This window comes from Amblyomma americanum, chromosome 6, assembly GCF_052857255.1.
Source record: "Amblyomma americanum isolate KBUSLIRL-KWMA chromosome 6, ASM5285725v1, whole genome shotgun sequence".
In the NCBI taxonomy this organism is placed as follows: domain Eukaryota; kingdom Metazoa; phylum Arthropoda; class Arachnida; order Ixodida; family Ixodidae; genus Amblyomma; species Amblyomma americanum.
Window position 1 is genome coordinate 45,600,582 of NC_135502.1, and position 12,690 is coordinate 45,613,271.

The 12,690-nt window shown below is 49.3% G+C and overlaps 1 protein-coding gene across 5 annotated transcripts in view; it reads left to right on the forward strand.

The window, feature by feature from the left end:
• LOC144136741 (beta-1,3-galactosyltransferase 1-like) overlaps positions 1-12,690 on the forward strand; it is a 93,636-nt gene that overhangs the window by 36,851 nt on the left and 44,095 nt on the right. For 2 of the 5 annotated variants that reach the window (XM_077669321.1, XM_077669319.1), the window contains exon 1: positions 4,184-4,797. The exons of the other annotated variants lie outside the window; for them this stretch is intronic. The gene's annotated coding sequence lies outside the window, so the exon portion shown is untranslated. Of the gene's footprint in view, positions 1-4,183; positions 4,798-12,690 lie in introns of those variants that run through there. 5 annotated transcript variants of the gene reach the window in all.

Sequence of the window (12,690 nt, forward strand, 5' to 3'; positions counted from 1 at the left end):
GAGAAAACTCAAACGAGTGGGCAGCTACAGTGCTAGTGCCACCGTTTGTGTGTTTCTTTGTTTTATCTCGCTGATCGTGTCACGGTGGGTAACCGACTTGCCTACACAGAGATTTCTATTAACTCCATTATACACTCCTTCTAGAGCTTAGAATCTAGAGCGAACGTGTGCAGGTTTATCTCTCCTTTGACCGCTCTGTTCGAACACTGCGGTGGATAGAAAATGTGATTGCTTTTATGTTTTCTGCCCATATTGTGTCGTTTACACGCGCACATGGATGTTACATTAACCGGTTGCCGTGGCTGTGTGCGAAACGCAGCCCAAAACGGAACTACACACTTGCAGCGCTGCTTGACTGAACTGAAAATACAGATTTTGGGAGGGAGATGCCGCACCAAGACGCCGCCGGCCGCCGGCATCATCTCAAGGGCGGTAGCGGAGGTGGCCGCGTGGGGGTGACAGCATAGGTGAAAGTTGCGAATATTTTAGGGCTCGGAGGCAGCGGAGGCAGCCGACGAGGCATTGGAGTGCCAATTTTTGAGGCGCTTTTATTCATAAGTATCTGCCCAACTTTCTGCGCACTGTGGCCTTGTTCTTTGCGTTACATTCGTGTTCTTTTCTTTCCACGTTTCGTGCCCGCAGTAGCGACCCCCGAGTTACAATCGCGGTCGTGATACATTGGGGTAAATGCAGTAGATTAGTTTAGCGGGACCAGGACGAATGCAAGAGGCACTAGTGTTGCACGAGAGGCGCTGTTGCTTGTTGTCCTGACTCTTGAAATCGTCCCGTTTCCTCTGCAGCAACCTAAACCTTTCAAGAAAGCGCAGCTGGTAGTTTTGTGTTCGTTGGTGTCACTGACGAGAGAAGTTTCCCTCGACGACCTCTGCCACATGCACAGTAACTAATCGCTCTTTTCTTAATGTCGTGTGCAAGCTTTCATGCCCTCGGTCGTCGTGGTGAATTTCTTTTCCGCTTGCTTCGCGCTAAGTCATAACTTCTTTTTTTAAATTAAATCCGCATCCTAAAATATGGCAACTTTGGCTATAGCTCCCAACGCCGTGACACACCAGTTTTGGCGTTGCTGCTTCTTCGGAGCCCCTAAGCCGCCCCTTTCTTCACGGGCACGGCATGATAAACATTCTCCATAAACATTCTCCCACAAGAGCCCCACGAGACGGAGAACAAATGTTGGAGTGAAACGAGACCGCAGCTTACTTGTCTCCCAGGTTCGGCTGCTGGGTTCCAATGGAGGACAAATAGAAAACACGCGCGTTTGATGAAATTTTCAGGCCTCGTTAAGGAACTCCAGGGTGTCGAAATCAGTCCGCAGCCCTCCACTGTACGCTGTTCCTCATAGACTCTAAACAGAAACGAGTAAAAAGGGAGTAGTTGTATATTGTCCTCTAGAGCAGTCCCTTTTATAAACGGTAGAGGACAGCTTATTCCTCTTTTTACTCCCATAGAGGCGTGTTTTTGTTTAGAGTGTAGCCTATAGTAAGTATTGTTTTGTCTCTTAAATATTGCCAGTCGGCGATTAAAAGGAAGACAGTGAAGTGCGGCTGCCGCTGATCTCGTGACTCTGCTCTGGTCAATCGATCGATCAATCAATCAATCTGGAGGCGAAATTCTAGAGGCCCGTGTGCTGTGCGATCTCAGTGCACGTTAAAGAACTCCAGGTGGTCGAAATTTCCGGAGCCCTCCACTACTGCGTCCCTCATAGCCTGAGTCGCTTTGGGACGTTAAACCGTATAAATCAATCAATCAATCAATCAATCAATCAATCAATCAATCAATCAATCAATCAATCCAACCATTAGTCAATCGGTCCATCGATAACTCAGTTGCTCAACTTCTCGTCGTTCGCGTCGTCTATATCGTTGCAGGAGCTCACGCTTCGCGCATCGGCGCTGTCGGTTGCGCCTCACGGAATGAACACACTACGCCTTGGGCGCGGCTGTTTTCAAGCTACGCCGTGCAGCAGGCGGGGGTGTGCGGCATCAGCGCTGCCGACGTTTCACCATTTTAGCCTCGGCATGCGCTGCAGCTCGAGCGAAATAAGAGGCGCCGAGGGATGCCGCGGCGGCCGTCGTAAATAATGCAGTCTCTGTGTGCCGCGAGGTTAGGACGTGGGCCTTCTTCGCACCTTTCTTTTTTTTTTGCTTTTCTTTAATTGTGCTTATTGTTTTTCTCTCTCTCTCCTTTCCGTCCCGCCTTTGCAATGCGGGTCGTGGTGGGCTGCGAAAGGGTTCCCCGCGGCGCTGGTGCCTGGCCCCGTCCGCAGTTGCCGCGTAATGGAGGCCGCGTATAACCCGCGCCATATCGGGGCCATTATTCGGTGGGGCAGCACACGCCGCGGTTATTGCGCGGTGGCAGCGAGAAACAAGCACAAACGTAACGATGCGGTATACGAGATAATGCCCGGAGATGCTTGCCGGGACAAAAGCTAGAGCAGGAAACGAAGAGAAATATGTTGTTATTAATGAAAACGCTGCCAACAAAACTAGTGGATAGCCGTAGTATAGTTACGACGACATGGTGGGATTGCGTGGAGGGTTTCGTTTTCTGTTTCCTTTATTTTTTTTCTATCTAAGGCCCTTACGTGAAGTGTCGTAAACTGAGAGTGCCTTTGGGATTGTCTCGTGAAATTTGTCTGGTGACTATGGGGCCCCATGAGTGTTCGCAGGCGACGCGGCCGGATGGGCTTGTGCCCCCGCAACAGTGCGTTGTAATTGAAGCCAGAAGCCGTACGTCGTAAGGCAATAATACTGCTTTCTAACCCTTGGAGGGAAGAAGGCGTGCGCACTTATGCAATGCACGTGTCATGGGCTGAAAGGAGACCAGGCGAAGGACTGGAAAGAGCAGCTAGAGAGGGCGGTTGGCAGCGCGTTGCAGGTTATTTTGAGCAGGGCTGTACCTCCTATGCGTTTATCTCATTCGGAAGAAGAGGTCGAGCGACGGCTCCACGGCAGAAACCTGAGCAAACGACTTCCGTTCCCGCCCTTTTCATCGTAACACTGCCCCTCTCCCGAGGCCATGTTTGATTCCTTGCCGTCCATCTTCTGTTCTCCGGAGACGACGTCTCACAATGCTGACTTTCTCTACTTTTTCAGAGCGGAGGGTAAGGGTGGGGGTATCTGTGTTGGCGAGCGTCAGAAAACAGGTGAATTATATTAACCAGTAAGCTCGTTAACGAAGCTCTAATAGGTAACTTTATAACTATTACACATAGGCAGCTAGTTGCAATTGAAATATTTGTAGCTGACCTTTAGTAATAGCCGTATCAGTTTTTAGAAATTCGGAAACGCATTACCTTGTCACTGCGGCTCAGCAAATTTTGGCCATTCCTCGTGCAATTCGAAAATCGCGCGCCGTCTGTGTGCGCACTGCGGCGTCCATCCAATCGCTTCTCTCAGCGGCGCACGTGCCACGTGACCTCATCTGTTCCGCCCGCGCTACCCACGCTGCGCTGCTCTCTGTTCCCGCCGAGGTGGGGACAAGGTCACGTGGCATGTGCGCCGCAGAGGGACGGTCAGCGGTGGGCGTTACTCTGCGCACGGCGCTGGCGCGCGACTTTCGAACTGTGGGAGGAAGTGCCATAATTTTCGGCACCACAGCGTCGACTCTATGGTATTCGCGTTTTCGAAATTCTAAAGAAAAAAATCTTATATGGCTATATCTAACGGTCACCCACATATCTCTATTCTCAACCAGGTGCCTGTCCGTAATAGTTAACAAGTTGGCTAATGGAATTTAGTTCACGAGCTTTCTAGTTAACATGACTCATCCGTTTTCTGACGTCCGCCAGCACAGTGCCGGTAAAATTCATCTTTTTACCTCAAAAAATCTATATTTAAAAATTAGTGTCGTGTTTCCGTTAAACGTGTGGCATCTGCGACTGTGTGCCACAGTGCTTGTATAATTGTTTTTTTCTCACTAACCCTCTAGGTCATTGCAACTCGGTCGCTAACCGGTCAAAGGCGAGATTTGCACCGTGGAGTGTTTCTATATACCGCGCATCCACTTTGCCCTGCCTAAGGAGCGTCTTTCCTCCTTCCACCGTTCCCTCTCCCTACGAACGAGAAGAGAAACGCCCCTCTTGAGCGGCACGCGCGCGCAGTGCGAGTCTTTCCGGCTGCACCCGAGGCGCCGGCTGAGTAGTAGCACACCCAGCGATGCGGTAGGTACTACACCGCTGCGACTTCGCCTTCTTCCTACCTTTCTTTTTCTTGTTTTTTTTTCCCGTCTCCCCCGCCTTTTCTACTCGACAGTGCTCCTGCCGTCATTCCTACCGACGCTTAACGCTTGAACTGAAGAGGCCCTATAGACCGAGCAACGGAGTTCAACCCGCTCCGCTCGAGACGGTCGTTTTGAGTGAGCGCGCAGTGTATTTGTTCGTCGTCGACTTGGGACTTGGCTTTCCAATCGCCGGTGGCGCGCATCGAGGCCTGACGGGCTCTTTTGCGGGAAAGTTTTCGGTAACGCTTACAAATCTCTACGACGCCACGCGCGCTGTGCGTGAAAACGCGCATGCGCGTTGGACGGACCCGTTCCAGCCAATGAGGCGAAAGAAGCGGGTGTGTAACGGCGGTCACCTGCGACGAGTCAACGATTAAAAAAACGCGGTGTCTGTGTGCTGTTCCCGGGCAATAACGTGTGGTGTGATCGACGCGGTATGCGGTGACTGTGGACTGCGGGCTTGTTGCCAGCCGTGGGATTGCTCTGCGTGCATCCGGACCACGCCCATGTTGGCATACAGCGGCTGCTTTGTCGTTTCTAGTGAAGGAAAGCGCGAAGCAGGTAAGCTGGCATTTATTTCTGCTTTATTTTTGTCATGTTGATAGGCGCATTGGAAAAATTCTTAGGGTTAGATGGTTCGCACTCGCAATATACAGCAACTTTTATATAATCTGAAAATGTTTATATACAGGGTGTTTCACCTAAGATTTTACACATTTTTTAATAGGCTTTTTCAGTTAGAAGAGCGCTTTTTTCGGCAGGGCATTGTCAGCGGTGTAGTACATCGGAACACAGCTAACACGTCCTAACTAGCAGGTTGATTAACTAATATTGAATAGTTAACTTGTTAACTATTACTATAGGGCTCTTTAATTATTGAGAGGCGTGTAGCCCACCGTTCTAGAATCTAATTTCTAGAATTTCGAAAATGAAGTTACTTTCAGCACTTTGGCCCAACAACTTTTGGCTACATGGCGCCAAAATACACTCGCTTTCGAGAAGCTTGCAGGCAAAGCAACCTCTCCAGTGTACGTAACTCGTCGAAATAGCCAAAACTTGTTGGGCCGCAGCCCCGAGGATAACCGCATTTCCGAAATTCTAAAAACTTATATGGATATTACTTACTGTGGGCTACACGCCTGTAATTAATTAAGGAACCTAATAGTAATAGTTAAATAGTTTATTCAATATTATAGTTAACCAGCCTACTAGTTAGCACGTGTTACCATGTATTCCGATTTTCTACACCGCTGACAATGCTACGCCGAAAAAGCGCTATTCTGACTCAAAAAGCATATTTTTAAAAATTGTGTAAAATCTTAGGTGAGACACCCTGTGCATGACACCTGAAAACTCCCATGTCCTCTGTTCTCCTGATGACCTACCCCTCACCGCCCACTCCCAGCACTTTACCGATGATTTCATGCGTGGCCTTAAAAAGGGTCAGCCTGAACTGGCTATGAAATCATCGATGCCCAGCGTACAGGCATAGCCAAGCGCCTTTTGCTGCAGCATGTTTCCGCTGATCGGCATCGTCTTTGCACGCACTTCATGGAACCACGTGTAGAGAGCCTTATCAAGGTCCTCGTGAGCCGCTTGCGTCAGCTTTTACCGCTTCGCGGATGTCCCCGAAGAAGGCTATCGCGTCTTTCGACTTCAGGATCGTTGACAGCGTGCTCTGTGAGATGCGCAAGTCCGCTGCAACATGTCCATTTTTCCTGCCGCTGGATGCCGCGCTCATAATTCGTGCCTTAATTCTCTTCAAGAGAAAGGAACTTCCGCTTTTCCTAGACAAAGTCGCCATGCTCGTGTCGATTGCAGCGCACAAGCACGAGTGAAAAAAAACTAGGGCAAACGCGCTGCTGCTGTTGCCAGGCTGCTGCGTCCTTTGGCGACCGATTGGTTGCGGCTCTGGCTTGGAAGAAAACGGGAGCTTGTACCCGCGCCTTGTCGCAAGGCAGCCAGCCCGGTTGTCATCACCACCAAGCAGTGGCGGTCTTCATGGGCGTTTTGCTGAGTGGATCAGTTGGGTCCAGCGAAAGTTTAGTGAATCAAAGCAGCGTGGACCTACGGAAGTACGCAGATCGGCGGAGATATGCTTGCTTTACTTTAAGACAGATTTTTAAACCCAGCTTCGCATAGCAAAAATTTCTTTGAAGCGGAAATGCGCCCCAAAAATGGTTCGTTGTGACGAGAAATTTGTTCCGTTATTTTCTATGGCGAGCTGTAGGGGAATCGGAAATATTTCGTTGAAGCGACGTTCGTTGTAGCGGGGTTCGACTGTACTACTTTTTTTTTTCCGCTTACCATACGTTAATTGCAAACATAACGGTAATTTACTGTGTTTGTCGGTCAGTTTTCTTTGCTGGGCGCGAGTCTCTCTGTGGGCGATGCAACTTCTAAGATAAGTTCATCAACTCCTAACCTAACGAGTTAATCATATATGCGATGATAGGTAGGGCGCGCAGCATTAGTTTACACTCACCAAAGGCTCAGTTGCACGATGGGTAACGCAACTGGACTGTGGTACGGTATCTTCGCTTCTTGTACAGGGTCTTGGTCTAAACAGCTATTATCGTCAAGCTGACTTGTCTCCACTTGCGAAAACAAAGCTTGTCTCTCATGACGGAATCCGAAAAACGCACTTGCAGCGTTATTGTTGGCCGCGTTTATGGCAGAATATTTGTTTACGAGACTCATCCCAAGTTCACAGGCACCACTGTTCACTTGTTTCGTCGTCGACGGCGTAGCCATTTTAATTCTGCGTTTTATGACTAAGAGCGGAAACGCGTTTATGAAAGTTTAACGTCCCCAAAGTGACTCAGGCTATGAAGGACGCCGTAGTGAACGGCTCCGGAAATTTCGACCACCTGGGGTTTTTTAACGTGCACTGACAAAGCACAGTACACGGGCCTCTAGAATTTCGCCTCCATCGAAATTCGACCGCTGCGGCCGGGATCGAACTCGCGTCTTTCGGGTCAGATGCCCTTACAAAATTTCTTTAGATAGTCTATAGACTGCCCATAGACTTTTGTCTATAAAGTTTGTAGGCATTCTATAGACAAATCCTAGAGAATGGTCTACAGGCAATACAAATCCTACAGACAGTATATAGACAATCTATAGACTTATGGCCGTACAGTTTTAGTAGTACTTTGTCTGTAAACAATATAAATAGACGAAAAGAAATATCTTTAGGAAGGCAACTGAGTCTACAAGAAGTCTATAGACTGTCTATAGACCATTTTTAATGGTAGCAGCCGAACACCATAACCACTGTGCCACCGCGGCGGCTAAGAGCGAAAACAATCTGGCGATAGATTAGATACCGTTGTGCGCCCTGAACGGTGTGGTCTCTCTCGGCAAACGCACCCGTACAGTCTTTTAAAGTCGAACGTGAGGTGAAATCGCGATGAGGAAAACAGTGAGATCACTTGCGGGTTTTTTTTTGCTACTTTTTCTTGTCATCTACATGTGCGCTGTCGGATCTTCACTAGCACACTAGAGATACGGCGCCCTGTACTGAGCGGCTGCCGGGGCTTTGATCCAACTAATCGCATTGACTAGGCAGCGCTATAGCTTCACCTAAATGTCGACGGAACGCTCTGTTCCTTAGTTATTTCCTTTGAGCCGGGAACGGAGCCAAAGAGCTTTGTATAAGCTTGTGTCGTCTACGCGGAACCAAGTTTGGCTTGGCGGCGTCGTCAACTTAAGGCTTTCACTCAAAACATCCACTGCAGTTAGAATGCTACTTTGGCAAGCATTGGGTTAAGGGACGATCTGGTGAACAGCCATTATCGAGTGTCACGAACTATAGGCGGCACCGCAGTCGACCATGGCAATCCTAAAGTGGACTCCGTCTCTCATCAGCCTGGGCGCATTAACAAGTTAAGTTTCGTTGATTGCACGACTTAATCACGCCTTTTCGTTGAAGGTGATCGCCTAGTTTTAGCTAAACACTTTATACTAGTCAGTGTAAAGTACAGAATCGGCGGCAAACTGGAGATCGTCGACGTGTGTCGGCAAACGTCCACCCTGCGTCCACCCTGGCTCCAGCACGTTTTTGGCGATGTCATGACCGCCAGCGCCGAGTTCCTATGAGGTAGCAAAGTCAGAAAAATGCAAGCGCGTCTCGGGCTCACTGCTACATTGTTACAGGTTATCAAGGCTTTGCGAAATCATTGCGTAATGCTGAAAGCTAAAACTGTTCGCGGTGGTTTCGCTTTCAGCCGTTGAGTCCTTGGGTTTCAATCCAGCCATAGCTGAACCACATTGTCGTTTACTTGTGGCCATCACTTCAGTTGAGCAAGCAACGTCCTTGTATGTACACTCGTGAACAGACTTGTTTAGAGCGCTGGGACGGTTTGCTGTGGGACAAATTACAGAGCTCAAGGGCTGTGTTAAGGGCAATGGGCTCATTCCTTGCTTTTATTGCTGTGCAGCTTCGCCTCAGCGGAAGCACCGACCATTAAAACCGGTAACTGTGGTAAAACTTCGTCTCGTTTGCTCTGCAGAGAACCGCTCTATAGCGCTCCGTTACAAGCCTGTGAGGCATGAACGCGATGCCACCGAGTCGGAGTGCGCCTTCAGAGGCGCGACGGCGCGGCGGGGAGTAGACGCAGGCTCCTGCTCCTTGTTTCCCCTGGCTGTAATCGAATTCCCAGGCGTGAAACGAATGAAGTGCAATTTACCGATCGGGTCTAGCGTGTAAACCAACCCCTTGCTAGCGAGTTAACTCGACCTGCTTCGGCGCTTTATTTTTTTTTCTTGCTGTCTGGCTCATACATTCTCAAATGCGCTCGTCTCTCGCCACTTTCGTCTGTACGTTTTGAAATTTTATTCTGTGCACCGTTAAAACACGAGGGTTTAGAACAGACACCGAAGCGAAAACATGAAACGTAGGGGGAGGGGGGATATATTGCCGTCGCTTTTAATGTAGCTTGGGTTCCTAGGAGGTGCAATTTTGCGAGCATTACGGTTTCATCGCGGCAGCAATTACAACGAGCGGCCGCGTGTATCACCGTAGTCGCTGAGTTAAAACCAAATAAAGCTATTATGGCACCGAGTCCTTGCCTAGACGAAAGAAGTCGTCTCCCTGAAAATGTCGCGAACACACGACCATCGACGCCGTGACTGGCTTGCCAATCCGCAGTTTCTGCATCCAAAGCTGGAACTATGCCTCCTGGCTTTTCCATCTCGTTGACGTACAAAGAGGCACTGCGTCTGAGCTTTCTTTTTACCAGGATGCTCCGGGGACGACATCCGAAAGTGCTCGCTGCGCCCAGCACCAGCAGGGCGAGTTCGTAGTGTGTTGACAGCGCCTACATGTGAAGATCGCCAATTATTTTTTATAGGAAAACTCTGACAACAACGCCTGAATGCCCCGACGAAGCACTCTAAAAGGAGCACATCAATACTTCCGCGCGCTGCCGATCCTCCTTAGGCTAGTTAACGGCGCCGCCGCAGCGTGGCCTCTTTGTCGTGAAAATCGCCAATAGTCTAGAAAGCGCAGCGGGGCGGACCACTTTCCCTTCGCGCGCACTGTGTACACACGTACACGGGAATGTCGGAACTAACGCGCTGCTAATTTTGGATGCTGAGCTCTCCTTTCGCGGCGTTGAAACTTCTACTCAGGCCTGAACCCTCGCGTCGCGGCGTGTAAAGAGCCCTCCAGAAAATAAACCTGTACGCTACCAGCGTCAGCGCCGATATACCGCGGTCGTCTGCGTCGCCCTTCAGTGGTAGTAGTACTAATAAAACTAAGGGAGCTGCAGCAACCCGCGACTACATAAGTGGATATCTGTGTGCGGATGGCGGTGTTGGATGCTCTCCAGCATGCATATATATATATATATATATATATATATATATATATATATATATATATATATATATATATATATATATATATATATATATATATATATATATATATATATATATATATATATATATATATATATAGGGATAGTGCTGAGCGGAGGACTCGGGCGCGGCTGCTTGCGCTAATTGAGGCTTCCCAGCTCTCTGCTTTCTTTCCGGGTGCGTGTGCATGCATATTGTGGGAATACTAGTGCGGAGGGAATCGCAGCCTTCATCCGCTGTCAGCAAGTAGGGAGCTAGCTTAGTCATACAATGCCTCACTGCTCAAAAGGCAGCATGTCGACTGCAGAGTGCTGCACAAGGTAGCGAGCAAAAAAGAAAAAGAGAGCTGTACGTTATTTTGCTTTTGTTTTTGTATACAGTTGGTATTGTTGCGAAATAGCAGCTGCACATTACATAAATGGGTGACGAGCTAGCTGCTCTTGCGGCTAGCGTTTTCTGTGGTTGCTCAAGGCTTAATGAACAAGGACACTTAATGAACAAGGACTTAATGAACAAGGACACTAACAAGAAAGAGACACCAACAAGACACCTCGACACCTTGTTTGCGCCGCTGTTCATTTCATCATGCACCAACTCGCCCCTCAGGCCGTTATTCTGCTCAAGGCTTGCTTTCTGACGTGGCTGCATGCATTCCTGTCGGGCTTCTTTCCGCTGGAATAATCAGATGCGGCGCACTTAGCTGTGTGGTGGGAAACACGTAGTGCTACGTCGATACACAACGTCGCTGCAAAGAGAACATCGTTCCCTACCGTTCTTTGTATTTGTGGGCTTTTTTTTACATGCGTATGTGCACGGCTTCCAGCGTATCAGAGGTGGGCGTGGCCGTGTCCGACATCCTATAACAGTATAGCTGAACAGCTAGCTTTCTTTAAAACGCTTCCCCGAATTAAGCCTCTCTCTCTCTCTCTCTCTCTCTCTCTCTCTCTCTCTCTCTCTCTCTCTCTCTCTCTCTCTGTCTCCGAACAGCCAAACCCGATAGAAATAACCAGACGTGTGCCTTTGTCGTCCTCAGCGTCGCGAGAAAAAAAAAAAACAGGACGTAGTATTGATTTTGACACAGGTACCCAATTTTAATACCTGTTTATTCACACACTCGTTTACGCCACAGCGCAACGGGTTCCTCTGCCTCATCAGCCCCACATCCGCCCAGGGCTTAGGGTGAAAGCGGAGTGCGTGATAATTTTCCTCTCGCCACGTCCGGACCTCCTCCACCGTCTGGCGGCCTGTTTATATTTCGTGATGGCGCGCATACTTCAACCTCGCCGATCCTTTACAAAGTATCAAAGTGCGCATCGCAGCGCAGGGCGAAACGAGAGGATAATTTTTCGAAGGCGAGACGTCGGCAACCCCTTGAGCCTCGGGCGAGCTGCTCTCCGCGTCGCTTGCTTACGTTTACGCCTACCCCAAGACCAGCTGCGCCGAAATGTTTTCATGGACGCTGGTGTTTTATCCCTTCTTCTCTCGGCCTTGCTGGCGTGTTGGACGCTGCGGGAGCGGAAATGACGCATCATGTACGCCGGATGTGTAATCTGCGTGCTTGGGTATTACATAACCCTCCCCCTCCTCCTCCTTTCTTTTTTTGATTGCACACCCGCGAATTAACTCTCTTTACTTCGCACGTGTAGATGAGCCAGTCATGGCATTTCGTGTTTAGTGGCTCGCGTATACGACATTCTGTCGCGAGACGCGAACTGTACTGCGAGCGGTTGAATGAAACTCAATAACGGGTGCGCACATTATATGCGGGCCACCGTGAAGACTCCGAAAAGTGGGGACTAAGGCGACTGCGTACTGATCTATTGCACCAAGTTAAAACCCGCGGTGACAAAACTCCCTCGTAGCCTTTAGTATTCCATGGGTGAGGTTCGATAGAACACGTAGTTTACGTGTCTGTGTGTCTGTCTCTGACTATGTGCGTGCATGCGTGTCTGTGCGTGTGGAGCTATCTGCCTCGCGCGTGAGACGCAGGGAGATAGCGTGTACTTAATTACCGATTAAGGACATGCATCGAGCAAAATGCATATGGTTAAATAAACGTTGAGCAAAATAATTCACGGGGACACCTAATTGCATTAGGCATTGGCAATGCAATAGCATTAGAAACTGCTGATACCTTTACCAGATGTGACGTCACTTCCGGCCTGGTGACGTCACTCGCCTCCATGCCAGTGAGCGAAATTTATTACGGACGCAGTTCTTTTTCTCAATGAAGCTTTTAATACTGTCGCCTTAAGAATTTGGCGGTGGTTTAGCTTTCGTTAAACCTGGAGTGACACGGTAGCTACAGCTGGCCGAGTGGAACTTGGTCACGTGACCAACCTCGTGATCAGCCACGGCGCCGCGCCGCCGGCAGCTGCTCCGCACCTCGTGACCAACCACGTGACAGCGTGGCGGCGCAGCCACAGGGTGGCGGCGCCGCCACCGCTACGACGCCGCCACGCTGAAGGCTCAAAATGCTACCGTAATGTAGGTATCGCTACAAAACATGCGTTGTGAACAGAAGGTGAACTGATTATCAATCAGGCTGTCGTTATCATAACGCCTCCCACAGAAACAAGGAAAGCCATT